This window comes from Hirundo rustica, chromosome 9, assembly GCF_015227805.2.
Source record: "Hirundo rustica isolate bHirRus1 chromosome 9, bHirRus1.pri.v3, whole genome shotgun sequence".
In the NCBI taxonomy this organism is placed as follows: domain Eukaryota; kingdom Metazoa; phylum Chordata; class Aves; order Passeriformes; family Hirundinidae; genus Hirundo; species Hirundo rustica.
In genome coordinates this window covers 29,899,453-29,926,110 of record NC_053458.1, presented here as the reverse complement: position 1 = coordinate 29,926,110, position 26,658 = coordinate 29,899,453, and the positions used below count along the sequence as shown (strand labels likewise).

Genomic DNA, 26,658 nt, shown 5'->3' with positions numbered 1-26,658 from the left:
AATATGCTGAATTTTAAATTTCAGAGTCACATTAAGTGCTGATGTGGTCTCTATTTCTGAAACACAGTAGAAAAGAAGCATTTCACTAATCCTGAAACCCCGATAAAAGCTGGCAATCTTACACCCTGCCTGTGGCTGGTCTTGTACTGCAAGACAAAGACAGACTTGAAAGGACCTCATCCTCCTTGAGGCACTTGGAGAAACACAGGAAAGGGACAGGACAGGATTACATCCTACCTGTGAAGCGCACGCCGGGCTCGGAGGCGCCCTCGCCGAGGCAGCAGAGCAGCCTGCCCTCCTTGCCATAGCTGCTGGCCTGGAAGAGGACCGGCCCCACACTCATGCTGCGCTTCCCAGAGAGCAAAGAGGCTGCTCGGCACCACAAGTGCGGGCTGAGCACAAAGGCTCCACGCACGGCAATCGCTGCTCTGCTCGCAAGGCCGGGCGCCAAGGGGAAAGGAAGCGCTGCCGGGCGGGCAAAGCAGAGACTGGGCAAATCAGGCCCTGGGTTAACGTGGTTATTAACTGCATGGGAGGGTGGAGCTTTCCAGGGACTGCTGAACGCACAGAGGATGTGGGGACTGGACTGCAAGTTGAAACAACTTTGAGATGAGCTAGAGAGACAGTTTTGTTCCACTATGAGTTAGGTAACAAAGTGTTTGGGAAGAAAGCAAACAGTTTCCTTGGAGAAATTCCTTTGCAGGGATTACAAAACAGATCACCCATTAAGGGACCGCCCAGATTGATTCACTTTTCCACTCCACATACCACTGCTGGAGCACTACTTAGGGGAATCAACACTGGTGAAAATCCACATCTCGGAGAGGTACAAACACTGAGCACATGAACGCTCCTGGACATGCTTGGAATTCAGAAAGACAGAGAAAGCAAGGCCAGCACGGTGCACCCAGTCTGAGCTGCACTTTTGCTAACCCCAGACAGCTTTCCACAAGGGCCCCATCAAACTACTTCTCAAAAGCCCCAGATTTGTTGATGAGTTCTTTCAAAGCCCTGGTTTTCTAGCAGAACTACCTTGTGGCAGGACAGGCTCTTCCTGCCAGGTGGCCATGGAAGGGTTAACAAAGCAGCACTCACCATGGCAGTCTCACACCTGGGAGGGTGGTGGGCCTGCAGAGGGGTATAAAAGGGGGCAGGGAAAGGCAAGGCTGTGCTTTAGGCCTTTGCAGTGGGAGAGGAGTTGCTGCAGTCCAGCGAGGCAAGAAAGCAGCACTTCCGTGACCTGAGAACTTCACCATTCTGTGAGAGGGGCAGCTGCACTGTGTGATGATGACTCAAACTAGACTAAAGGTAAGTGACCAGGCTTATTCCAAATGTTTGTGTTTTGTAAGGCTGTGAATGTAGAAAAAGAGTATACAGAACTGTGGGGATGTTACAATGATGAGGAGTTGCCTTATATGGCTTCTGAGAAGAGTCATTTCCCCTACAACCAACACCTCACATTTGTGGAAAGCTAACTAGGCAAATAATTAATTAGGACACCTGAATACTGTTGTTCCTGAAGTTCTGACAAGGGGGTGACCTCTTTTCTTACTCTTCCAAAACCAAGCTCAGTGAATCCTGCAGTATGCTACCCAGTGGTCAGAGGTTGAGGTACCTTTGCTTGAGAGCTCCTGGGCTTTATCTCTTTTCCTCTTTGTTTTGCTTCTTGCAGTTTACTGTTTTCTCAGCTTGCATTTGCTTCAATTACTCTGAATTACACTGGCATTTGTACTAAGCTTAGCATATCTGTTAATACAGAAAGAATAATCAGAATTTGTGGAGAAAGCCAGCACAACTTCAGAAGGACATGGATGAGCTTTGTGACAATTACCCTTACCTAAAATGGTACCAGGAGAGGGCAAGCTACGTATGAATTAGTCTAGATTGGCTAGATTAGTCTGAGCTGTGACAGTTACTAACCTTAGCTAAAATAACACATTTACTTCTTAGTTAAAGTACAACGGATGAGTAATTGGTATTTCGAACAAAGAAGGATTAGAAGGAAGTTAAGTTGGATTAATAATGTATCTTCCACATATCCCTACTTATCCCATCAATTTTAGCCTCTGTCAGGAGTCTGTAGCCAAAGCTTAATGGCTGGCTGGTGTGTTAAGAGCTCCTGATGGGAATCATGTAGTTGCTAGCACTGGCATTATGGGTAAGAAACATTTTGGCTGCAAGTCTTCTGCAACAGAGTAATTTTGTACCTACACTCTTTCCAGGCACCCTCCTGAAGGTGCTCTCCAGCAGAAAGGACACGGAGTGCATAGCAGTTCATAAGGTCCTGTCAAATGCACCCAGCCAGAATAAAATCAAGCGTCTTTCTGGCTTCTAAATGAGCACTACCTCTCTTAAAACTGATTTTCCTAGATAGTTATTTTACACTTCAGGCCATCACTTTGACATCTGCATCCTGTTCCTCTGCCCCTTCACAGTAAGTGCATGACATAAAATCTTAATTCTGGTACACTCAACTTCCTCAGTGGAAGAATCCACCTTTCAGGCCCAGCAGTTCTTCCTAGCTCTTTACCCTATTCCCTGTGGTGCTTTTCAAAGCTGCTTCCTGAGAGTGGTTACCCTTCCTGTACAACTTAAGTCATCCATTTGGAAGCATTTTTCTAGCATTGGGGCAAAGTTGAATAAAAGGAAATCTTGCTGACTATGCTACTTTGTAATGTATAGTTCAGGGAGCTTCTAAAGAACTTGCTATACTTCAAATTTCAATGTCTCTTAATGTGTTTTAATCAAAGAAAATAATGTGCTAATGAAAATACAGTCCTGGAATTGATTTGGTGTTGTTGGCCATAGGCCAAAGTGACTGGTTTGTCAATGGAAAGAGAGAGAGAGACAAGGAGGTTTATTATGGGGTAAATACTGGTTATTGCATACAGTCTTAAATCTGATATATTGGTGTTATACAGCAAAACCCACAGGGTGTAGACTTCTGTGTATTTTTTCACATAGGGACAACTCAAATACAAAGCCACCAAGTTCCCTGCATATGCAACAATATCTCACTTTATTTTCAGTCTTGAGTCCTTAAACTAAACACCAATAATTTGCCTATGATGCTGTTTTACAGACAGACTCAGTTTATTTGCTTGCTTTTAACACTACCAAAGAGTAGGCATTGGTCATCACCATGAAGTACCTAATGAGGGCTGGTATAATTGGTATTTTTCACTGCACCTTCAAAACATACATCACATTACACCACCGGCCCGTCAGATCTTTAACTGGCTTCTTAGTGGGAGGATTTCTGCCTTAATGAATACAAGGAAACAAAACTGATAACACAGCAGCAAGTGGGTTTCCTATTTTGCTGACACGATTGGAACAGTATCAAGTTCTACAGCAGCTTTGTTTCTGAAGCCAAGTTCCAGTGCTTCCTGCTAACCAAAAATACTCAAGACAAGCTACACACTGAAAAGCAACCAGTGCTGAACAGGCCAAGTTTCTGCTGTCTAATAATGTGGTAGCATTGAAGCAGACCTGTGAACTTCCTTTAGCCTGTAACAAACTGCAGCCCTTACCTAAATGGACCACCTAGTCTTTCTGCTGACATCCAAGTGGCCGTGAAAAACACTGGTTTAAAGGGGGTCAGACAGCTCACATATGGCTTTGGTAAAAAGCAGGCACGGACTAAATGCCATTCCTAGGTGTTCCTCTCCTGCAAGCAACCAGACTCTTAATAACGTGGTTTGCTAGAGCCAAGCTCAGACCCATAGTTAGTCCTTGGGCCTCCCACAGAGTGGGGCAAGGTTTAAGTATTGTAAACAACCCACTGAGGAAAGCCAAGAAATACAGCTCCAAGCCAAGAACTTGGGATGGGCAAGGAGTAGGTTTCTATTTATGGTACCAGGCTGGGAGAGACAGAAAGGGAGGAGACTTCAGAGTCGGTGACAAAATTGCATCATGAACAGCTCACATCATATAAAAAGAAATATTTCAAGCTGGCAGTACTGTCATGCCTCAATTATCAAAATATATCTCACACAGATAAAAGTGATGTTTGGTTTCAGAGTGAGAAATATATGGAGAAAGAGTCCTCTGTATGCTTCATCTCTTGCAAACGGATCCATTTTGCAACATGATGAAGTGCTGATACGAAACAGGGGTTAAAGTGGTGGGTCTTTGCCTAGAAGAGGGGCTTCTTAGCTAGCTGGATACAAAAATCCAAGGTTTGGGGTTTTGTTGTTACTGAATTCTAACTGGTAAAAGGGGAGAGACAAATTGATCTCTCAGTTTGTCAATTGAGAGATCAATTGATTTAGTTCCACCACTGCATGAAGAATTCAAGATGTTTTCTGTCTACCTGAACATTTACAAGGGGTTATCTGTGTGAAGATTTTAGACAAACTGCCTGTCTTCTGTTTCCCTGGTACCAGTTATCCCTTTTCTTTGTTATTAATGCAGTCAGAGGAGCCCCTCAGCCCACCTCTTGCTCAGGTGTCAGTGACACACTTCTCCCATTATCAACATAATGCAGTGCTTCCCTATTCCTCAGCTGATTTCTGGTGAAGTAGCTTTTTTGTTGGAGAATCCAGAATGAAATAGATCAAGCTTAAACTCCCAAGCCTTCATTTAAAATCTTCATTCCTTGAAAGATGCATAAATTTCTTCACAGATCAAAGTATAGGCTGTGACTGAACCATCTACAGAAGCATTTGGTAGCTCTGCTGTTTTAAGAGAGAATTTCAAAGCAGATGAAGTATCGATAATGTTCAGTACAATACTGTTAACTGTCTGGCTCTCATCACCGCTAAGATTTTCACAGGGCTTTTTCAGGAAAGCAATTCTGATAAGTGCAGCAAGCAAAATGATGCAGGGGTTTACATGCATTTAAAAAACTCTTTGGGGTGAGGAACTCATGTGAGCACAAGAGAGCTGGACCGAACAGCTGTTAAAAGGTACAACAGATGTATCTTGCCACAGGTGCTGGGAATGGTCAGAAGGACCAGACCAGACACAGTTAAAGTCTGACTTCTCTGAACAGGCATCTGGGTGAGGAACCAAAACCCAACAGCACAATAGACAAGGAAAAAAAACCAAACCTTTCCTTTCCCAAAGAGAGATTTTAATGTAATTAAAACTAAATACAAAGAGGTTCTTAGAACAAAAACTTACAAATGTAACCCTTTTGCAAAATCCTGAATACTACTACATCAAAATGTTTGTTCCCCTGATTCCCAAGGATTTGCTCAGCTCCTATAGCACCAGTCTGCTTTGCAGCTGCAAGAGCCTAGAAATAAGCAGGGAGCAGCAACTGGAAATGCTCTGTATCACATACCTCCTTCCATTGAGTACTGAAGCTCCAGTCTCTCTTCCTCTGAATGCTGCCCACAGTGGACAGCAACTACTCCCACAATGTCAGCTTTAGGGAAAGCAGGGCTATGAAGGGACACAGATTTCAACGGTAACTGGGAAACTGTAGATCAAAAGTCTGTTTGACATTCTTCCCCTGTCCTGGCAAGTTCCAGTAAACCTCTCCAGTGTGAAGGGTGAGGAGGATTAGGTCACCCAGTCCTGCTCCAGGAAAGGTGGGATGGCCAAATATATGACAGCTTACAGCAAGTCATTTAGCACTTTTAAAACTCGGTACCTTGGGAGAGAAGTTGCTTAATGGGGATTACACTTCACTGCAACAGAATTCCTGTGGAGTTGCTACTCCTGGCCACATCAAAGCCAGATATTATCTACTTCTAAGCAAATCAAACGGGTACTTATTTACTCAAAGTGTAACACAAACACTTGAAGTAAGAGCTCTTCCGCAAAAAGGCTGCTTGAGAAATCACGGCTCAGCCGACCCCTGAGGAAGCCAGAAATACCCACACTCATGAAGCCTAGCTGGAGAGAGGTTTATTTTGCAGATGTAAAGCACTAAATGATCAGACCTTTGAGCTAACATGATATAAATGTCCAAGCTGCTTTCCCAGTGACATAATTACATCTTATTAGAAGCCTTACAGTCTTAGGTACTCTCCTTAGACTCAGCACTTGGATCAACGACCACATTAAACTGTTTCTCAGCTGCCTTTTGGAAATTTATTTTTAGCCTTTTTAGTTAGAGGGAAAACTTGGAAGGAGACGGTAGAGATTAACTCATTGATTTGTAATCTCAGGACAGAAAGAAAATGTCAATCTAACAGCCCAAATGTGAACTGATGTCACATCTTGAGGCCCAAATATTTTTGTGAGTGCCTTGGCTAGGCAGCGCTGCTTACCTTGCGGAGGATATTCGGAGGGCAGAGCTCCCCAGGTGAGCTGGTACAGCTTCAGTTTCCAGTACATGAGTTTAACTTTTTAATGGGATCCCAAAACGCTTGTTAGCACAGATGCGATTTCTCAGTTCCATCCACCCACACCGAATATGCAGCAACTGCCAAGGCTACAGAGTGCTTCTGTTTTTAAAAAAAATCCTCCAGCTAAAAATAAATCACAAGACTGTCAGCCTCATTTGTCAGCAACCAATATGCTGTTCAAACCATCGTCCACAGCCATCTTCTTCTCTTGAACAAAGAAGAGGGTTCCTTTTTAGAATATTTACTTCATTTGACTAAAATACCCTTGTGATCTTGCCTCCTTTGAAACACATTTGTCTTAGAAAACAAACAATCGTTTCCTTTCCTCCAAGAAAAGCCGAGCTCTAGCGTGAATACTTGCCCAAAAATCACATGCCGTGTTGTGAACTTCAGAACCAGGGAAAACTCCTACCGTGGAAAGCCCCTGAGAGCCAGCTGAGCCCTGGCCGAGGGAGGTTTAGCTCTCCTGCTCCTTCTCAGCCCTCTGGGCTGATTTCCTTTGGGGGGGGCAGCGGCAATGTGAAGTCAGAGGAACAAATCCATGGCACTAAACTTAACTCCGGCTGCGGAGCCGCTTCCTGCTGGCGACAGCCAGACACTTGTCATTGGCTCCACCGAGCAGACAAGGGGCTCCAGTCACCAGCGCCGGCCCAGCAGCTGCTCAGTGGCCAGGGTAACGTGAGCCCCAGCCTCTCCAGAGGGAGAATTCCGAGCCCCAGCCTCTCCAGAGGGAGAATTCCGAGCCCCAGCCTCTCCAGAGGGAGAATTCCGAGCCCCAGCCTCTCCAGAGGGAGAATTCCGAGCCCCAGCCTCTCCAGAGGGAGAATTCCGAGCCCCAGCCTCTCCAGAGGGAGAATTCCGAGCCCCAGCCTCTCCAGAGGGAGAATTCCGAGCCCCAGCCTCTCCAGAGGGAGAATTCCGAGCCCCAGCCTCTCCAGAGGGAGAATTCCGAGCCCCAGCCTCTCCAGAGGGAGAATTCCGAGCCCCAGCCTCTCCAGAGGGAGAATTCCGAGCCCCAGCCTCTCCAGAGGGAGAATTCCGAGCCCCAGCCTCTCCAGAGGGAGAATTCCGAGCCCCAGCCTCTCCAGAGGGAGAATTCCGAGCCCCAGCCTCTCCAGAGGGAGAATTCCGAGCCCCAGCCTCTCCAGAAGGAGAATTCCGAGCCCAGTGCTGCCGACGGCTTCGCAGTTTCAGGCTGTGTCACCACACTTGCTTTTCCAAATCTAACTGCAGTGTTTGTCCCCTCACCTATCTGAATTCGGTAATTAAGTCAAGAGTGTACTCACTGAAATAATGTCTTTGGAAAATCCCTTCTGGGTTATGGCAGAATTAATACAGCTCTGAATGAAAAGAAGCCACTGTAAGACTGAGCAGGTTCAGTGCTCCTGAAAGTATTTAAAGCTATGAGAAGGTCACTGTTTGACTTGCTGATGTAGAAATAAAATCAGTTTTATTACCAATTTAGATAACAGCAAGTGAATAGACAAAACTGTGATTAAATTAAGTGGACCTGGGTTGAAAATGTTTATATAATTTAGTGCGTTATTCAGTAGCTCAGACTTATTGAGAGAATAATAAAAGAAACAATTTTTTTTAAAAATTACTTCAAGAGAGGTAAGACTAGCCAATGCATTAAACTTGATGGAATTTTATGCAGCTAAGATACAAATACATTTTATCTGTCTGCTACTAAAGATGCTTTACATCTACAGCAAAGTTGTGGGTTACCTTTCAGGGAGTACAGCAGTTTTTGATTGTTAACATCACAACTATAGAACATTTAAAAGAAGTGTGATAGGAAAAGCAAGCCCTGCCCCTCAGATTCAGCAGAACACTTAAGAATGTCAAAAGCAAGTCAGCCAGCTGACAACTGGGATTCTTCAGGCCCACAGCCACCACCCGTCCTGGGTCACTTACAGCCCAACATCCTGCCTGGGAGAAGGGTAATCATATTGTTCCAGAATACCTTCCAAGCCTCCAACATGTTGTAGCTTGAGGTGTTTCTGAGCCAGGCCTTGTGTTGTTGCAGTTAAACTTCCTGGCAGGCCTTATTTTGTCCAGTTGCTGTCTGAAGTATTGCAAACTAACCTCACACATAAACAAAACCCTGCTGCTGCAGTACCAGGAGCTCCCAGCACCTTGTAGAACAAAGAATGGGCTCTGACTGGTTCTGGACAGGACATCTCCTAATTTCATTTGATGATCCTAAGTCTCTACAAGGCAAATCACAAATGATCAGTACCTGTAGGTGCTTTCTCTGCTACTTGTGATTTTTATAAGTCCTTATCTCATTCTACCTCAGCCACCTCTCCTTCAGGCTGAAGAGTTTCTCTCAAGTCTGGTTGTCATTGCCCTTGGGCACCTTTAAACATTCCTCCTTTGGGTTTTTCTAGCTCTACCATGCACCTCTCCAGACAACCAGATCAGAATTACGTGCAGGATTCAAACCATAGCTCAGCACAGTAGCAGAACTACCTATTTTTCTATTCCTAAAGCTCTCCTTTTGGGACTATAATTCTAAATGTTGTCATGATGTCTTATTACAGCTCAGAGATTGATTCCTATTATTACAGGGGGCAGAACTTAATACCTCACATGCAAAGCCAGAATCATTTTGCTCTGTCCCACCTTCTACATGTTCACACTGAATCCTGTTCTGCTTCTGCAACTTCCTGCAAGCAAATTTACCACTTGCCATTTGCTTTCTTCTTCACATCGTTTGTCACAGCTGCTTTTAATAAAAAAAAGTTGAATTTAACAAAACTTAGAAAGCTGAGTAAAAGATTTTGTCCCCGTTTGCGAGTTGTTTCATTTCTAGACCCTATTCACTAAAAAAAAAAATGAGGTCTTCTAACAGGTTATATACTACAAGCAGTGGTTAGTAGTGTAGGTCTGGTTAAGTCAGCAGACACTGCTATCCTAAGGGGAGGAGCACTTTGAAAAAAAGATAAAAATTACCATGCAAAGGAAACTAGAAGACTGCTGAACTAGAAGTCTGGTTAAAGAATCATTTGCTCTAGGGAGAAATAACCCAGGAGGGGGAAAACTTGACTGTGCCTGGATGCCAACAGAGCAAAAACATCCTGGAGGTGATGGTTTTTTTCTACTAATTTGTTTTCAGAGCAGTAAAGAAAAGCAAACAAAGTACAACAGTGTGGAAATGAGTGACTTAATTCCCCAGACACATTAGGCCACATCTTTTGTTAGGTTCATGACTGCCATTTCAAAAAGCAGAAATTACGTGGAGAATGCTTAGAGTAACCTTCAATTTGGCTAGCAAGATCAGACTAGCAAGGACAGAATCTAGTCTACAGACAAACAAACATCATAAGGGAGATAGATAAATCTAAAATTGTAGCTAACAATTTGTCAAGAGGCAAATCCCTAAAAGAGCTGAGATTTGTTGCCAATTTACAATGCTAACCTGAATACTAATGGTTTGTTTCTCTATACCACTTCCACGCTCCCCTCCTTGTGCTGGGGAAATATGAAAGAAGAAAACAGTTCTTTGGATTTATCTAGGATCATAACAGGCTGTAAGACAATACTAACTAAATGAAATCCTGTTTTATTGATTTGGCACCACAACAACATCTGCTATTCACCTGCAGTAAGAAAGGCAGACAGTGTAAGGTATATTAAGAGTAAGGCTTTTCAAGACTGCATTATGAACTGGAATTTAACCACATGCAAAGATTAATAATGATGGGGGAGGGACCAATGCCGCCTTACCACCTCAAAATGCACGTACTCCAAACCCAAAACCTAGACAACTCCTGGTCTTTTGGAGTAGTCAGTGATGTAGGGTTCAATGCTACTCCCCTGATTTCAGCCAAATCTATTCCTCTTTTGCTCTGCTTTTCATCTGCTGCTTGGAGGTTTTTGAACAGAAACGCAAAATGACAAGGAAAGTATCTGCTGTGTGCTAAAACAGATCCAGCAACTAGAAAAAGCAAAAAACATGATTTCATTTCTGTCACTTTTCTTGCCGCACAATTCCTTGACTAATTTTTCCTGTTCAGGGAACAAAACAACAACTCAGTGTTGACACACTCAGGGAATAGGACCCACTGGTGGTTATTTAAGGAGCTTTCCTCCCACTCAATACTGGCATAGCTGTCTGAGACATCTCCCCTGCTGCCAGTACGGGTGGCATGACTGGGATGCTCAGAGGATTGGTCAGGGTATTGTCAGCTGCTTTTAACTGGGGCCACTCAGCCTCTGCTCCAGCTCCTGCCTTTGGGTGCCACCTCCCCCCGTGCTTAATTTAGTGTATTTACTATATATATTCTGAGGGAGGAAGGAAGAGGGAAAGGGCTGGAAATTCCCAGTGGGAGGTGTAACACTGCAGCTCACTCAGCACTTCGTTTCCTCTCGCTCTGGAAAGCACTGGTTAGTTCCTAAATTGCATCCATCCACAACAGCAGTTTGTGTGGATTTTACTGGGCATAGTAAGATGCTTTTCCACAGAGCCAATAAAAGGCTCTGACAAAAGGGCAGTGCTACACTCGGTTTCATGGCAAGACTTTTGCCAGCTGTGCCATACAGCTGGCTCCAGGGAGCGATGTAAGACTGCTTCATTCAGGAGTGTTGTTTCATGAAATGTCAATTTTGAACTGAAATTGAGACCAAAATCTGGCTGTGCTAACTTGCAGGATCCCCACATCTTCTGGTTCGAAAGGCCAAGAAAGGTCCCTTTCTCTTGTTCAATTAAGATATTTTCTTTTTTCTAATTTGACAGAGTTCCACATCATTCCTTCTTCCTCCCACTCCACAGAAAAACATTCCCAGTTGTTGCTGGCCTATATTGGCTGTCAGACAGCTGACTGCTTGGATTACACAGGGCTGTATTGTATCCCTGCAGGAACCAGCCACACAAAGTGCTTCCTTTGGGATCAGGGCTCACTACTGGACAGTACCAGCACACCAGGTGCTGTCTTAAAGTTGGAAATCCCAAGACAACAGGCAGTCCTCCATATGTTCCCCTCAAAACATTCTCTCTTGAGCCTCTCAGAGTACAAACCAGCTTCAAATCAGCTACCCAAGCAACCAAAACTCATGGTGAACTTGTACTCGCTCTGACTCAGCCTCTTACAGCAAAGGCATCCTGTCTTCTGCCTTTTGTTCAGGTACTGGGAATTAAAGCCACTCCAAAGCTTTTGGCAGCTTGGGAGATCTTACAGTTCCATTTCTGCTATTAACAGCAGTTACCTATGGCAGTCCTGCATTTTGAAGACATTTAGGTGACCACAGCTCTCCTCAGTACCGTAGTCAGAAAGCAGAACATTTACCATCCCGTGCAGATCCTGTTTCCAGCCAAGGGCTTCTCTCTCCCATCCTTATGGACACCGCTTATTTACAATAAGACAGTCAGTCACTGCCAGCTTCTGGAGATGCCACTAAGCCTGACTTTCGGGGAATTTCTCTTTTGGAATTCCAACCTGCTGTGACGTGTTACTTAAGTTGTAAATTTCTTTGGAAAAAGTACCCTTGAGGCAAGCTACAAGACATGCCTCAGCCCAGCAGCTGCTCCTTGGCGAGCCATGGAGCAACCAGAGGCAGATCCCATTAACTCCTCACTGAAAGCTGCTGTGCTTGAGGTTTAAAATGGGTTTTCAGCTTAGAAGGACTCCACAGAATCAGGAGCCAATTAATATTTGAAAGTTATTTGAAGGGTCTTTAGAATTAATGACATGTTTCCTACTCATCTACATCGTTGCCAGAAACTGTCTTCTCACGGCTTTCAAGCTACTTTAAGCACTTGAAGGTCAATATAACAGAGCTGTGGCTTAGAAGTAACCTGGATAGGTTATAGAGCTGAGCAAGAGCCAAAACTGCCAAAAACAGTGGGGCAAGGAAATATGGACTTATTATTGCCTTGAGATCCAAGTCTCTTTAAGTCCAAAATAAACCACACATGCATGTTAACATGCACACCATGTTAAATTTTTTTAAAGCCTGTAGGGTCAGTCCCTGAAAAACTGACCCAAAGAGCTGAAATCTGGAAGCACCCAGCACACTAAATTCCTCCAGCAAGGATGCTGAAGTTCCAGCACCATGCATCAGCAGAGGCTGAGGCACCAACACCCCTCAAGGTCATGCTTTCCTCATGAATAGTGCCCCAAAAAGGGAAAGTCTCTGAACAGCACCCATATCAATGACTGATATACAAAAAATGAGACCCTGGAGAACATCCGGCAGGGACCTGCATAGAGTGAGGTTTTGTTGGTTTTTTTTTTTTTTCCCCCCTCAAAAAGATCAGTAAATTAAACATACAGGGTCACACCTTGGGTTCTGACGCCAGAGGCTGAGTAATGGCAAAGAGCAAATAGTTGTGATCAAATACAGCAAGTGGAATCAGCCCTCAGAAGGAGTGACTAATCTGGGATGGCGTGTCCTCTTCCCAGCAACGCCAAACGTGACTGCTCAGTAAAACCTCCACATCTGAATCGGGTCTAAGGAAAACGCAGTGAAAGATTTCCAGGGCAAGAACCTCACTCCTAATTACTACAAAACTAGACTACAGATTCATTGGCAGAACTAGATTTCTTTGGGCAGAAATATCGGTCTCCTTTGATGAGATTCCACCTATTCAGCCTTGTCACATTGCCATTCAGATGACCAGGATACAAGTAGGCTATATCCTGTAAAAGTTTACTTTAAGATTAGATACTTCCTAGATCAACTTCTAACTCCTCCCCATCATAAGAAAAAAGCCAAACAAAACTACTTGTCTTATTTTGAAAGCTGCTGGTGAATCTTTTGGAAATTATGTCTTTGAATATTGCGGGCAGATTATAACAGAATTCATCTGACTTGTATTGCTACTGTTAAGGGGAAATCAGTTTAGACACAAGAGATATGTGCTGCAGAAACTAAATGACTCAAAATACATGAAATTACTCAAAATATATATTAGAAAACTAATGATTCTCTTTCTAATGCAAGGGCATGGTGTCCTACGTAACGACAGGTAAAAGAATAACAGGGAAACTCAGTCATGGCTTTCTTTTTAGTGCACGAAGGTGGCTGCTGTAATCTAAGACAAATACATAAAATACAGGTTGTTCCTTTAAACTGGTGAGGAAAAATAACCAGGTCTGGGCGTGGAGGTCTCAAACCAGTTTTTGTGGGAGCTTTGCCAATGTCAGAAGAGCGGCAAGGGTGGTACCCTCCTCTCAAAGAAAAAATACAACTGGAAAAATCAGCCTGTGCAAAAACATGTGTAACTTGGGCAAGGGAAAAGAGGAAGGAGAACTAAGAGCACTGTGGTAGGGCACAGAAAAACACTCTGGTCCATATAAGCATTACTTATTTTTAGAGGGATGTGGGATGTGGCACTCACACAGGTTCAGATCACCAGAACTCCTCCCCTATAAAGGCATTAGCATTACCTGTGATATGTTGCCCTTACAACTGTCACTAGACAATTATGACAAGAAACACCTCCAACAACTCCTAACCCTGATTAAGATTCATAAACTGAACCTTCTGCAGCTGTTGAGATTCATCTCCTGTTTTTGTCTGGAGCTTTGGGGTGGGGATCATTGTGCAGACACATGGGCTAACTGTGCAGCTGTCTCTGGAAGCACGCTCCAAGGATTGAGCATTTCTCCTCGGAATGAGGCGTGCAGGCACATTTTTGTTTTTCAGATTTAAAGTTGCATGAGGCCTACCATACCTAGTTGAGAGGGCTCACCTGCCACCCACTGATATTCCTGTTCCTTTAATCAAGAGGCAGTCAGGAAACAGCAGCATGAGTATTTAATCTCAAACTGTGAGGCTTTCCTACATCTGGATCGTTGCTTTCTAGATTTGTGACAAGAGGCAATGATGTTTTTCCCTTGAGGATATGAATTCTAGTAAGATTTATTTCCAAACCCTCTAGTAGGTAACTGTCTCCCCTGCTCAGGTAACTAAAACAGTAAGAGCCACAAATTTTGCTGAAACCTTTCATTAGCAATTAAAGGATGGAAGAGCAAGAGGGTGTATTAAATCCCAGACTTCTGCTAAGGCTGTACCTGCTTTGTGGGTGACTCTCACCATGCTCTACCCAGCAGTAAATGCCTATTCTCAGACACATTAAATTCACAGCCTACACAACATTCTCAGTCAGGGCATGCTAATATTATGACTTGATACTACACAGGGTATTTTTGTAGCACTTGATATATCGAGTGTCTTGCAGTTTTGGTTTTTGATTCTTTTGACAGCCCTACAGAATAGTAGGATAAATTTGTGCTATGGAGAAGGTCTAAAGCAAAGCAAAAGCCATTTCCTAAATATCTGGAAGCTACAGCAGAGCAGGACTTAAGCTGATGTTGATCAGTGATCCATCCTAAAGTGCAGTTCTCAGAGCTTTCATTACAAAACCCTCACACTAATAAATAACACTTCCAATCAGTCATAAAAGACTCTGAAGACAGCTACTGTCCCAACTGCTGATGTTGTCTAAACAAAAACTCCTATTCTTACTCACACTAATGAAGTAGGATTAAAATAAATAGCTTTGAGTTCAAGCATCAAAAAAGGTAAAAAAAAGTGTCATAGGGCAAAGCACAATAGAAAGTCTCCACAGTCAAACTTGGAAAAAAGAGCATGAGCCTGTCAAAAGGGTGTTGCATCCATAGTCCTGTTAGAGATATGCTGCATTAAACATCTTGTGTGTTCATGCCTCACTTATCTGTGTGACAAATCAGTGTTTCTTTTCTAAACTTGCTACTCTGCCAGTGCAGAAAACAAACAAAAAAAAAAGCTAACTACTGCGGAAAATAGTTTTTCCTAACTGCAGGGATTTTTACTCATGTCAGTATCTTTACATATATATGTATATGTATAAAGATGGTACCTTCACAGGGAGAAACTATTTTCTCCAGTTCTTGCACATCTGTATTCCTGCTTCTAGAGCTGACATCCTTGGTCAGCCAAGGCAAAGAATTTGGGAACAAACTAGGAGCACAGTCAGAGAGAAGACATTGTGGATCACCTGTCTCATCTTCAGAATAGATGTGGCTCCAAATAAGACACCAGCTGAGTAAGAATGCTAAATGCTTTGAGGAAAGGGCATTGTTCTTCCTACTTAGTCACCTGGACATTCAATTCTGTTTCCCCTTAAACCTCAGACACCCTCATTTCACACAGCTTTGTCCACGCAACGACACTTGTTCCCAACACAGGGCCACTATCTAATTTCTAAAAGCACAACAGCAATCCTCAGAGTTGAAACCTTCACTTTGGTACATGAGAACAGTTAATTCTATGTACCAAAGCCTATTCCTCTACTGATAGAGATTTTGTTTGTGTAATAGCTTTTATTAAGTTTCAAAAATTACAAGCCCACCTCCCTGCAGCTCAGGGGGTAACTGTGTGATGAAGTGAATTTTTCTGTGAGAGGAAGAACAGATGGGAGGATGTAACAAAGCAGTTGCCAAGGCCTGGAATGCACCTAAGATCTCAACTTTGTAGCATGTTAGGAGAGGTAGGAGTGGGAGAATAAAAGGGCATCTACAGCATAACAGAAGCTGTGCCTTTGCTTTTGCATGACAGGAAGTCTGCCTTGGTTGTACTTTAAACAGGGTTTCACTGCTCCTTTCTAGGAGTCTGTTTCAGGACTGATTAATGTGTTTCTTTCAACATGGCCTTTCACTGGCTTGTCTGAAAGGGAATGAATGATAAGTAACTTTTAGAAAAAGACAAATACATCCCAATTTGGTGTAACAACTACCCCACAGCTCAGCAATGGTGAACACCACTGTGGTGTCAGGTGATCTTATTTTTTGGTAATGACATGCCCTTAACATCAAGTTTTGGATCTCTTTGCAGAGATCCTGTTTCCCAGCCACCAGCCCAAGTGCGTGAATGTTTGCTGCAATTTCCTTTGTATTGCTCTACTGCTAAACAGCCAAAGAACTCTGCAGTTCTCTCTCTGTTGTTAATTCACTGTAGCTTCAGTCTCTTTATGGATATTTGAGAGATAACACTGAGTAAAGCGTAGTGCTTTGAGCTTCCTTTTCAAGTCCAACAATTAACACAAACATTACCCTTCCCTTGGACCTATTACCACGCCACAAATGTTTTGAAATACAGGCTAGAGCCACAACAAACACATTTCTCCAAAGCCTGCAGGATGAGACAAGAGTGTATGACTGAACATTTAATTTAGCCTGCAGACAGCTTTCCTGTGTTTGTTTATGCCAAAATTAAGTCTAAATAGCCCCATAAACCAAGCAAGCGTTTTGCAATTTTACAGATGAGAAGTGCACAGGAGCAATGAGAAGTGCCTCTTAATTTGAATGCTCAGATTACCTAGCAAAAGTATCAGATTTAATGTCCTTCCATGCACAAAAGCTGTCTGCATGCTTGCACATAAACAAGTTGGGAAACTTCCCTTGCTGGCAGATGAAGTTAGCTTAGGATAAAGCCCAACAGAAACAAAACAACTAAAAGGGAAGCAGCCCAGCTCTTAGTGACAAAAGCAAAATAAACACGTATTGTTACATCTTAATACAGCCACATCTGCCTTTTGCTGTGTGGATCCCGCCTGCTTTCATAACCCAACACTTACTTAAAACACCGCACTGTAACACAGTAATGTTAAATAACACACCCCACCTTTCTCAGTGGAAAAACCCCTTTTAGCAATGGATAAATGAAGGCATTGGAGCACCCTCTCGTGGCAGGCTGGAAACAGCGTCCGGTACGAGCAGCTGTGATTTACCTTGTTAGCTGGAAATGTAAACGTTCAAACTGAGTCCCCACCTGGGGCACAGCAGGCACTGGGAGCCCAGCTGAGCATCATTCCAGAGCCAGGCTGCACCTAGGAGCAGTTCCAGGCTTCGCCACCGACCACAAAATGAGGAAAAAGGTGTTTTATTCAGCAGAAATGCTTACATGGCTCACAGAAATGTCCCTGCGCTTCCGCTGTCGCGGTGCAAGCTTGTGTGTGGATGGAAGGACATGTGCCATGTGTCCCGTTCAAATTTAGCTCAACCCTTTGACAACAAAGTAGATGGGAGCCATACAGGCATATTCATAGTAAGAATTCAAATTTCTGCACAAGATTGCAGCCAAGTTCAGCTTTGACAAACATAAGCCCTGTGGTCTAGTTCAGCTTTTTAAAGCACATCTGTATTTCTAAGTGCAAGAATTACCACACAAACAGTGAGTCTGATTTAGAGAATAGTGCCTTCTTTAGGTACTTTTTATCCCTAAAGAACTCAAATATATATATTTATGATGACCTAGAAGTGAAAACATTTTCTAACAAAGCAGATGTAACAAGGGTTCAACCTGCTGGACTTCTGTCTCACAGGATAGCTATGGCAGGCCAGGCCACTCCAATCATCATTTGAGCATCTACTGAGCTTGTAAATCAATCTTAAAGCATCTAATGCACCTCTGGAAGAAAAAAAAAAAAAATTAAAAATGGGCTTGTTGTTCTTCTGTAGTTCATATCAGACTCAAATTTATTAGATTAGTTTAAAAAAAAAAAAACTTCTAGTTTATTCTAACATGGAATATTAGCTCCTTCCCCACATCTGTGTTGCAAATCTTATATCCACAGGGTTAAGACACTGAATTAAAAAAAAAAAGACTAAATATAACTCAAAACACTTCCATTTTCCTACTTATTCTAAGGATCTTGTGTAGATAAAGCCTTCTTAATCTCACAAAGTACCTCTGCTTTCTCTGTGTATTGCAACATAAATCCAAATTATGTAAACCCAACAAACATAACCCCAAACAATGAGCATACCATTGATGAGCAGTGAAAAAGTATTTTGCTGCGCCTCGCTGAGTAATTAGGCCAGAGCACAGGTTTCCCAGCGGTATTGATCACACAAGCTCTGTTCATCCCTCCCCAAGCTTAGACATCTCCCTGCCTCAGACAGAGATCCCAAAACCTCCCCAAACCCCACTCATCTTCTGAGGCAGGAGAGGAGAGCACAGCAATCCTCTGGCCCTGCCGAGAGGTGGCTCTCACTATTTCATTTTTGTTTTTATTTTACTGCCACAAATGATAAAGCTCATCAGGCTTACTCGATGGCCATCCAAGTCAGCGAAAAGCAGGTTTGAAAACAATCCAAAACTGAGTGATATCGTCACAAAATTATCAAAGAAACCACTTCCAGAGCACCTATTCAAGGTCTCACCTCTACCCCAGCCCTTATGCCTTGATCAAGCTGCCACTGTGACAGCAACTTTACTAAGACTACACCTATTAAAATCAACAGTATTTCAAAGAGTACACAAAGGACACTCTGCAATTTACAGTTCAAGTTTTAAAAACTTGCTATTTTAACTTTAGTATCTAAAAGCCTGAGAGCTGCCACCTATTAGACTGATTTTTTTATTATTATTTGTCAGTTTATAGATGAAAAAACTTTATTTACAAGAGAAAATGGACCACAAATCAGCTCTCAGACAATGGACACTGTGTCTTTTTCACTTGTACTGAAGGGAATGGTGAGCATAGAAAAAGCCTTATAATTCAAACTTTTCTTTCAAGAAAAAACTGCATTAAACACAAGCATTAAGTCCATGTTTTTACAAACCAGCTCAGGCCTGAATAACCTTGAGTTCTGCTGCACCCAGTGACCTAATGGAGGAAGGAAGCTATGTCACTATTCAAAATATCTTCAAGGTTATTCAGATTTCTTAGAGTGCATTTCCTTCTTCCTGACCCAATGGCCCAATTTGTATCAATTTTTAAAAGATTTGCATAACCAAGCTTTTTTGCCGCTAAACAGTCACTACACTTTCATTAATTGGCCAGTTTTGACAGACTGCTGGGTGGGAAATAACACTTTAAAATTCCTTTTTTTAAAAAACCCTTCAAGGCTAATCTAAATAATCTTTCCAGTCTCCTTCTATTATTAAGCAATTTTCAGAAATACTGTTATAGCTGTACCTTCCCTCCACTTTTGCTCTTGGCTTTCCTAAGCAGCAACACAAAATTGATATTCTCATCAGTCGTGCAGCCTCCCACTGGTTTTTGAATAGCAGCAGTAAAACTGAACAGTCTTGTTACCTCTGTGACACTGCTGGTTAGCAAAACCAACCCTGAGCAGCAAAGGCTTGGAAATAATCTTGAGAAACTGAGCTGACCTTGCAAGCTAAGGAAGGCCTCGTTATAATAATTTAGACTGCAGCTTGGGTTTGAAGGGTTATCTTCACAATCCAGGGGCTATGAAATTAGAATGCACAAATATTCAGGGGTTTTGTCTAGAAAACAGATCTGTGCTCTGTAAACACCTTTTAGATCTCTGATATTTAGAGTTAATGTAGGAGGTAATACCAATCTACTTGGATATGACAATATTTAAACAAGCTCCTGCCCCAGGCCACGCTGGAGTGTACACAGATCTGTGATGGGGAAATGTCCCCTCACTCTGCAGTTCCTGTAGGCTTTGGTGTGTTCACTGAGGCACGCTCCTCTCTGCAGCCAACTTTTTGAAAGGAGATGAGTCGAACTGAAAACATAATCTGAAAATCAGGAACACTTCATGATCTATGCTACATGCTCCAAAATGTGTAATAATCATCTAATTTAGCCAATATTCACAAAATTTCTTTCAACCAGAAGCAAGGCTGAAACCTGTTTGAAAATTAGCCATGGTGCTGATCTTAGCTGAGATGACAACAAATAGGAATAGCCAAGACATACTTGATGTCTTGTTGTTGATTATTATTAGAGAAACAAAGGAGAAATGGACATGGAGGTGCATGGGGTCACAGATCCAGAATGTTCTCATCCTCTTAACCTATAATTCAATTGCTAATTTGACCCAAAAGAAGCAGGAGATGGTTCCTATGCCTTTACCATATATAGCTCATAACAAGAAGAAGCTATTTCCTTTTCACTTCAATAGTAAATAATAACACCAAGAAAACAAACCAGGAAAGAGACCAAGATCCAACCCAGCAGCATTATAAAAGATGAGGCATGCTGCCCTATAGAAAAATGAGTGTTCCTTCCTTTAAGAGCTACTTTTCTTACATATAGTCCCAATTCTTGCATCACTATTGTCACAGAAAACTTTCAAATCTATGTAAGTGAAGCTCTAAGTTTATTAATACATGTAGTTATTTTTAATTGAAGTATCTTAGTAATATTAAGATTCTAAGGACAACGTTTGGCTAGGAAGTATAGAAGAAGAGGAGAGAAATTTCTTGAAAAAGAAGTAAAGAAGTATGTTTAACTGATCTCTAAATAGCACCAGAAGATTGAAATAAAACTAATTTCATTTTTAGTGAAGTGATTCTGTACATCTTTGTTTCCTCCTCAAAAAAGGCAAAGTTAATTTGGGGTTGTTGTTTTTTGTTTTGTTTTTTTTTTTTTTAATTTCTCTGCTGAATTAGCTGGTAGCGAGAGCCCCCTATTAAAAAGTTAATTTACACCCTGCTGCAGACAAGCAATCGTACTGGGAGATGCATGTGTCTCTATAGAGAGCCCACAAAGCACAGGCAACTTCCTAAGCAGATATGGGTAATAGAACAAAGCTTTGTTGTTGTGGTTTGCAGTGTTACCAACAGGAAGCCTCAATGGTTTTCTAAGTGTCACTTATTCCAGAGAGAATAATCTCTATGGGTAATACCAAGATCAGCCTTTAAAATAAAGTATTTCCTACCCACGAAGCCAGAGAAACGTGAAGGATGGTGCAGTAACGGTGAGAAAACCGCGGCCTCAGACCCAAGTCAATGCTGTTACCCTTCAGCACAAGATTTCTTTCCTGCTGTGCGGAGGGAAAGATGCTGCTAGCGGCCCAAAGAACTGTGAGAAGTATTTCTTTACCAGTAAATAATGTTCTGAAGGCTGTTAAGAAGGAAACGCTACGCCTAGGCTGCAGATTCACCTGCATTGCAAAGCCAGTCCTGGGGCCATCTGCAGTGCAAGCCTTGTGCCACTCGTAATTACAGGCTGGTGAAAGCGCTGCTAACGGTTTGGGGATTTGGGAGATCAGGTTGGAAACAGGATGTACTGAGGCTTTGCTCTGTGGTCATCCATCCATTCATCCCTGGCTTTCTGAAATACAACCAGGTGAAAACGAGCTCTGCAAGTCACCACACGAAACCCAGCTGTATCACTTTTAACAGCTTCTGCACGCACCCATACTGGATTAAGTACAAACTGCTGTTTCTTGGTTTGCATTAGCTGGATTTTGGTAGTTTCTTATGACTGTAAATTAGTCAGCTGTCAGCAGTACTTAGAAGGCAGTTTATGGATAGTGAGTATTCTGGAAACATTAAGTTGTGACAACTAAGAGAAATGAGCTAGAATAAATCATGCTAACGATCGTCTGGCTTTAGCTATGAAACAAAGATCTGCAAAGTACAGTTTGACTTCAGCAAGGACTGGCCTGCTTTAGGAACAAACAAACATGATATATGCTGAAGTGGGTCACAGAGCAGGTCACTCCTCTTGAACACCAGAGAAAACATGATTTCAGGCTTACTGTCCCAGAATCTGTAATCAGTACCAGCCACAAAATATTCCTGAAGCCAACCCTGCTAGAGCATCTCCAGGAGTTATTCCAACTCTCCCCACTCTAATTATGTGAGCTAGCTATCCCAGTAGATTAAGAAAGGACGGTTTAAGCCACTTGTAACAATTTGCTAGTGTGTCCATGTTCATTTCCCACCGATTTGTTCACTTGGCCGTGTCCTTAATTCCAAAAAAAAATCCCACTTTTTTTTTTTTTCGCAAAACATTGCGCTTGCAAGCAATAGCAAGTTTGTGAAATATTGCTAGAACAACTTGTACCACGCCATCTGCTACATGGGGAGAACTGAGAAGCTGGAGATATGTCTGGGCTTTGAAATTTGATTTTTAAGTTGGTTCTGAGTAAAACCTTCTGAAGTAACTTTATTTCAGTCTTACTTTCTTCAGGCTGAGTTCCCTGTCTATGTGAAAAGAATTAATCAGTAGTCAGTATTATATTGTTCCTCCCGTCGAGTTGCTAGTCTCCTCTCATTTGCAAAATTCATTATTCAAAAATCCCAGCTTAACACAAGGTATAAAAATCAATATTTAATGCAATTTAATGCAATATTTAATGCAGGAATAATTTAGATATCATGGAGAAGAATGCAATAGAGAACACGCCTATAAATTCGTGTTCTACGGGGGATGTTCCTCTAGACACTCAGCTGAACTATCCTTTATTCCCAAATAATTAGTTAAGAGTTATTTATATATTGTGGTCCCACAAGATTTCTGATTTACAGTACAAAAAGCCAGGCACTGAATACAGTGATTATATTCCATCTGCACGGGGCATTTACTGACAGGAAAGTCTGTGGGCAAGTTGCTCTGGCCTGAGCTTGCTGCATTTCACTGGGATGAAAATAAAGAACATTTTAGGCAGCCCACAAAGTGCAGTTGTTAAACTGACCCTATTTTCTCTCCTTCTTTCCATTTTCCTGCATCCAGCTCTTCAGTTTCACTGAATTTCAAAGGGACAGTGTTATTTATGCTTCTTCCTATTTTAGAATGTTTTTATCATGTGTCATAGCACTCTGACTGCCTTAGGGGAGCTTTAATGATAATTTTATTTTTAAAAGTATAGGCTTATCTAGCCTGACCTTGATGCACATAGTAAAAGGTTGCTAAACTCCTCCTCTAGAAAACAAAACAGGGAACAAATGTCCTGCGCCTGCTGGATCAAAAGCTCAAGCGTGGCAGAGCCTTCCACTACCCCAAAATATATCACCAAGGCAACTGTAGCAGTATTGCAAACAGGTACTGCAAAGGCTTCCCAGGCAGGATTTCAATAATCTGATTTTCCTGCAGTATGTGCTCTACAACACTCAGCAAGTCTTTTTGGAGATGAAAAGCATGCTAACACCATTCCAAAGAGTATCTTGGTACAGTAGGCTGTTATCAGTGCTCTTCTGAAAGAAAATCACAAGTGTCACTGTTCAAAGGTCACACGAGGAGCCGAGCAGAGTCGGCACAGCTTGGAAGTTGTTGGTTGTTCTTGCTTGGGCCCCTTTCCTCAAACAAATTTCTGAAAGGATAAGGAGATAACCAACTTCCCTCTTCTCTGCCCTGTTCCTTCTCTGGAAGGGAAAGCTCATCCTGTAACAGCACCAAGTACGTCTTGTCTTTTCTGGTTGCACTGATCTGTAAGAATTGGATTGTGACTACTGTTCCGTGCAGCTCTTCCCTCTCGAGTTGTCCCCGTGGTACTCGTGAGTTCTGATGGAGAGCACTGGAATACCAGTGTTCGAGCAATCCTTGTGTTTACACTCATCCTTTCTACCACACTCACAGCAGCCAGTGTGCCTATGATCCATAGCCTGCTTTAGAAGTCACTGACAACATGCCAGGAATGGCTCACAAGGGGGTGTTTTGAAGGGCTAACTGCAGAAGACTGCAAATTCCGTTATTATCTTCTTGCATCCTGGAGAACTCCGCTCCATAAGTAATGGAATCACATCAGCGTATCAGCTGGCTTAGGACTTTTCTGCTCAATGTCACACACAGAACTCAATACCACAGTGAGCTGAAAGCACCAGCAGTCTAGGTGTCTGTTCTCATGAAGGAATCGTGCGGTGCCACAACACAGATCTCCTTGTTCTTTCCACAAAACAGAAAACGTCTTCAAATTCTTTGTTTGGTCCAAAAGTACATCCTGAAGGAGGTAGTGCCTGTAGTGCCTCTCCTGTAGAGCTGCTGCCACACAAACTGTAACCCAGCAAATAATCATGGGACACACTGGCTCTACTCAATCTCTCGATTTTCAAGGACATCTACGGTTCAAGACAGCTGGATGAAAAAGTTTGTCTCAGCTTTCCAGCAGTTTGGTGAGAAGGGTTCTACACTTCATCGACTTTACTCAAACTGCTCCTCAAAATCCTGCAGCAAAATGGGTCTGAGGCTGAAAACATTGTTTATTTCCACTCTTTTCATAAACAATCCAGAAGAAGCAACCCCCCCAAAATGAACCTTGGCAGGAGTACTCAGCAAGGTTTGCTGCTGGCACAATGTGGCAGGAAAGATGCCAACACGAGGTAGGGATTTATACCTGCAACAGGTTGTCTTCTTCACATCCATGACTGCATCCAGGAAAGGAGACACTCCAGCCCCATCCCCCCATCCTGTGACTGGCTGGTTTAGCCACAGGTCCAAGAGTGCTAACCCACAATCCTGTGCTTTAGCCATCACTTTTCATACTGCGAATACATGTCCCATGGTCATGGATGGAAGGTCGAGTTCAGAAGGAAATGACTAGAAAAGAGGCATCTGGATCAAGTAATACCACCAGCAAGCAGAGCATCTCAGCAGCAGAAGCACATGACTCACTTAAAGAAAACCTGGCATGCTGCTGGCTAAGTAAAACAGGAGAGCAAGGTCATTAAATGAAAAATAAGAATAGAAGTTGATGGCAAAAAATTCCCTCGGACAAGGAGAGTCAGGATCACAGGAAACAATTTCTCTGACAAAGGAAGTGAACTCCAGATTCAGGAACACTACATACATTTTAGATTTTGCCCAACACAAGTATTTAAAAAGGTACCCAACTTTTACTAGCATTTGCTTAAGATCATTAATACTGACTGGTTAACTCATTCCTAGTAAAATGTGAATGGAACCAGGGAACAATTTACTATAGTCAAGGCATTCTCCAAGATAGAAGAGGAGTTTGAAGCCTGCTCTGAAACTCTCAAAACCTGGGTTGCCAAAAAGTCCCACCCCTTCTACATAATCTGACAGAACAAAAAGCTGTATCTTGTTTTTAAGACACACTTTCCTTTACAATCTGCAAAGATAATAACAGAAACAATCCTAAGTAAAGACCCTAAGTAAAGCTACATCCATTACCTTACCACTGAGGCAGATAGCCTAAGCAATATAAATAGTAGAGAAATTATTTTGAAAGATACCAATGCTCTTATCCCAGAGCAATGTTCTTTTTATGTGGCACTGAACAGTTTCATTCAGCGCATTGGCCTTCCAGGCTCATCCTTGTTTCTCGTTCTATGGACGACAGAGCAGGGGGGCTGGCAGGGCACATAATTTGTCTTCTTGGTGTGCATGCACGCTTCAGAAAGCTTTTCCTCTCCATTTCCCTGCCGCTACATGTAAATAATTCTCCCTACCTTCTACCTTTGAAATTTAGTAGGGTGTGGGGAGGAGCTAGAAGGATTTGTTCGGGATGCTAGAGTAAATTACTACTAAAACATGCAGCAATAATGAAAAGGAGCACTTGAGTCAGCGTCAGCTGTGTTATTGGGAAGTCACTACACATCCCCACATGCTGTACTGCTCTTCCCACAAACATCCTTTCTGTCCTTGCCTTTCAAGAGCAGGAACCAAAGAGTCATCTTGGTACCAAAGCATGAAAAGACAGTTTGACATTAGCAGGGGTGTACACAGCAGTCTCTACAGCGTTCTAGCTCTGCTACTAAAGACTTAGATACATCCCACTGAAATAAGTGGGTTATGTGCATAACTTCTGAGATGCCCTTAACACTGTGAGTGTGCAGTCTATGATAGGAATGTTTTAGCCAAAGTGCCTTTTAAGGTACAAAAATATGAAGAGTAAAACGTGAAGTTGCAATAAAATAACAACTCTTCTTTTAACCGTGGGTCAGGCACTCAGCAAGCGTGTTCTGTTTTGGTTTTAAAGCTGATACTGCTCCCTGAACTCAAAAGCTGTGATAACACTGAGATTTTTAAGATCCAGATTTAGTGCTGTGCTCTTGTTTTGGTAGATACTTACATGTCAGCAGTCACACAAGATGATATTTACTTTTAGACTGCTGGATGCACTTTCCTTAATCTTTTTGCCTGAGCTCATTCTACTGAGCAAAAGAAAACGTGTATTGTCAGAAGCAGCCCTGCTTTATAAACACTGACAACTCTCTCTCCACTTAGCACCAAGCCAGCCAAGCTCTCCGGAGCTGAATCAGGTCTTTAGGATTTGAGATGCGTCCGCACATCTACTCTCAACACGCTTGTCGAGGCAGACAGGTTTCAGTTGATCTTACCTTCCAAACCTTGGCAACATCTTAACATAATGCACAAACAGGTATTAAAAAAAGAAACATAGTTGCAAAGGGAGAAGCTGTGGGGGTCCTTCTAAGAGACGTTACAGAAATGTGCTCATGAAACATTTCCAATCTTGGTTCACAGCAAGTAAAAACAGAAGTGGACGGGCAAAAACTTCAACCAAGAGTCAGATGGCAGCTATAATACCCCAGTGAAAATGAAATTGTTTGCTCTGTCAGGAGCTATATAGTCTCACAGACTACATAGCAAGTCACAAACGCCTCGGCAAATAGTCGGACAAGGTACACGTTACCTTTACCTTTGTAAATAAAACCAGAGCTCGGACTCACCGCGGTGACA

General features: G+C 42.6%; 1 protein-coding gene and 1 long non-coding RNA gene across 2 annotated transcripts in view; one reads left to right on the top strand and one right to left on the bottom strand.

Moving 5' to 3' along the window:
- ABL2 (ABL proto-oncogene 2, non-receptor tyrosine kinase) overlaps nucleotides 1–26,658 on the bottom strand; it is a 42,188-nt gene that overhangs the window by 15,101 nt on the left and 429 nt on the right. The gene's annotated exons all lie outside the window — the stretch shown is intronic.
- Nucleotides 1,187–26,658, top strand: LOC131378607 (uncharacterized). Its single transcript, XR_009208131.1, has 3 exons — nucleotides 1,187–1,308; nucleotides 22,928–26,338; nucleotides 26,443–26,658. It is a non-coding gene; the product is annotated as an uncharacterized LOC131378607 (long non-coding RNA).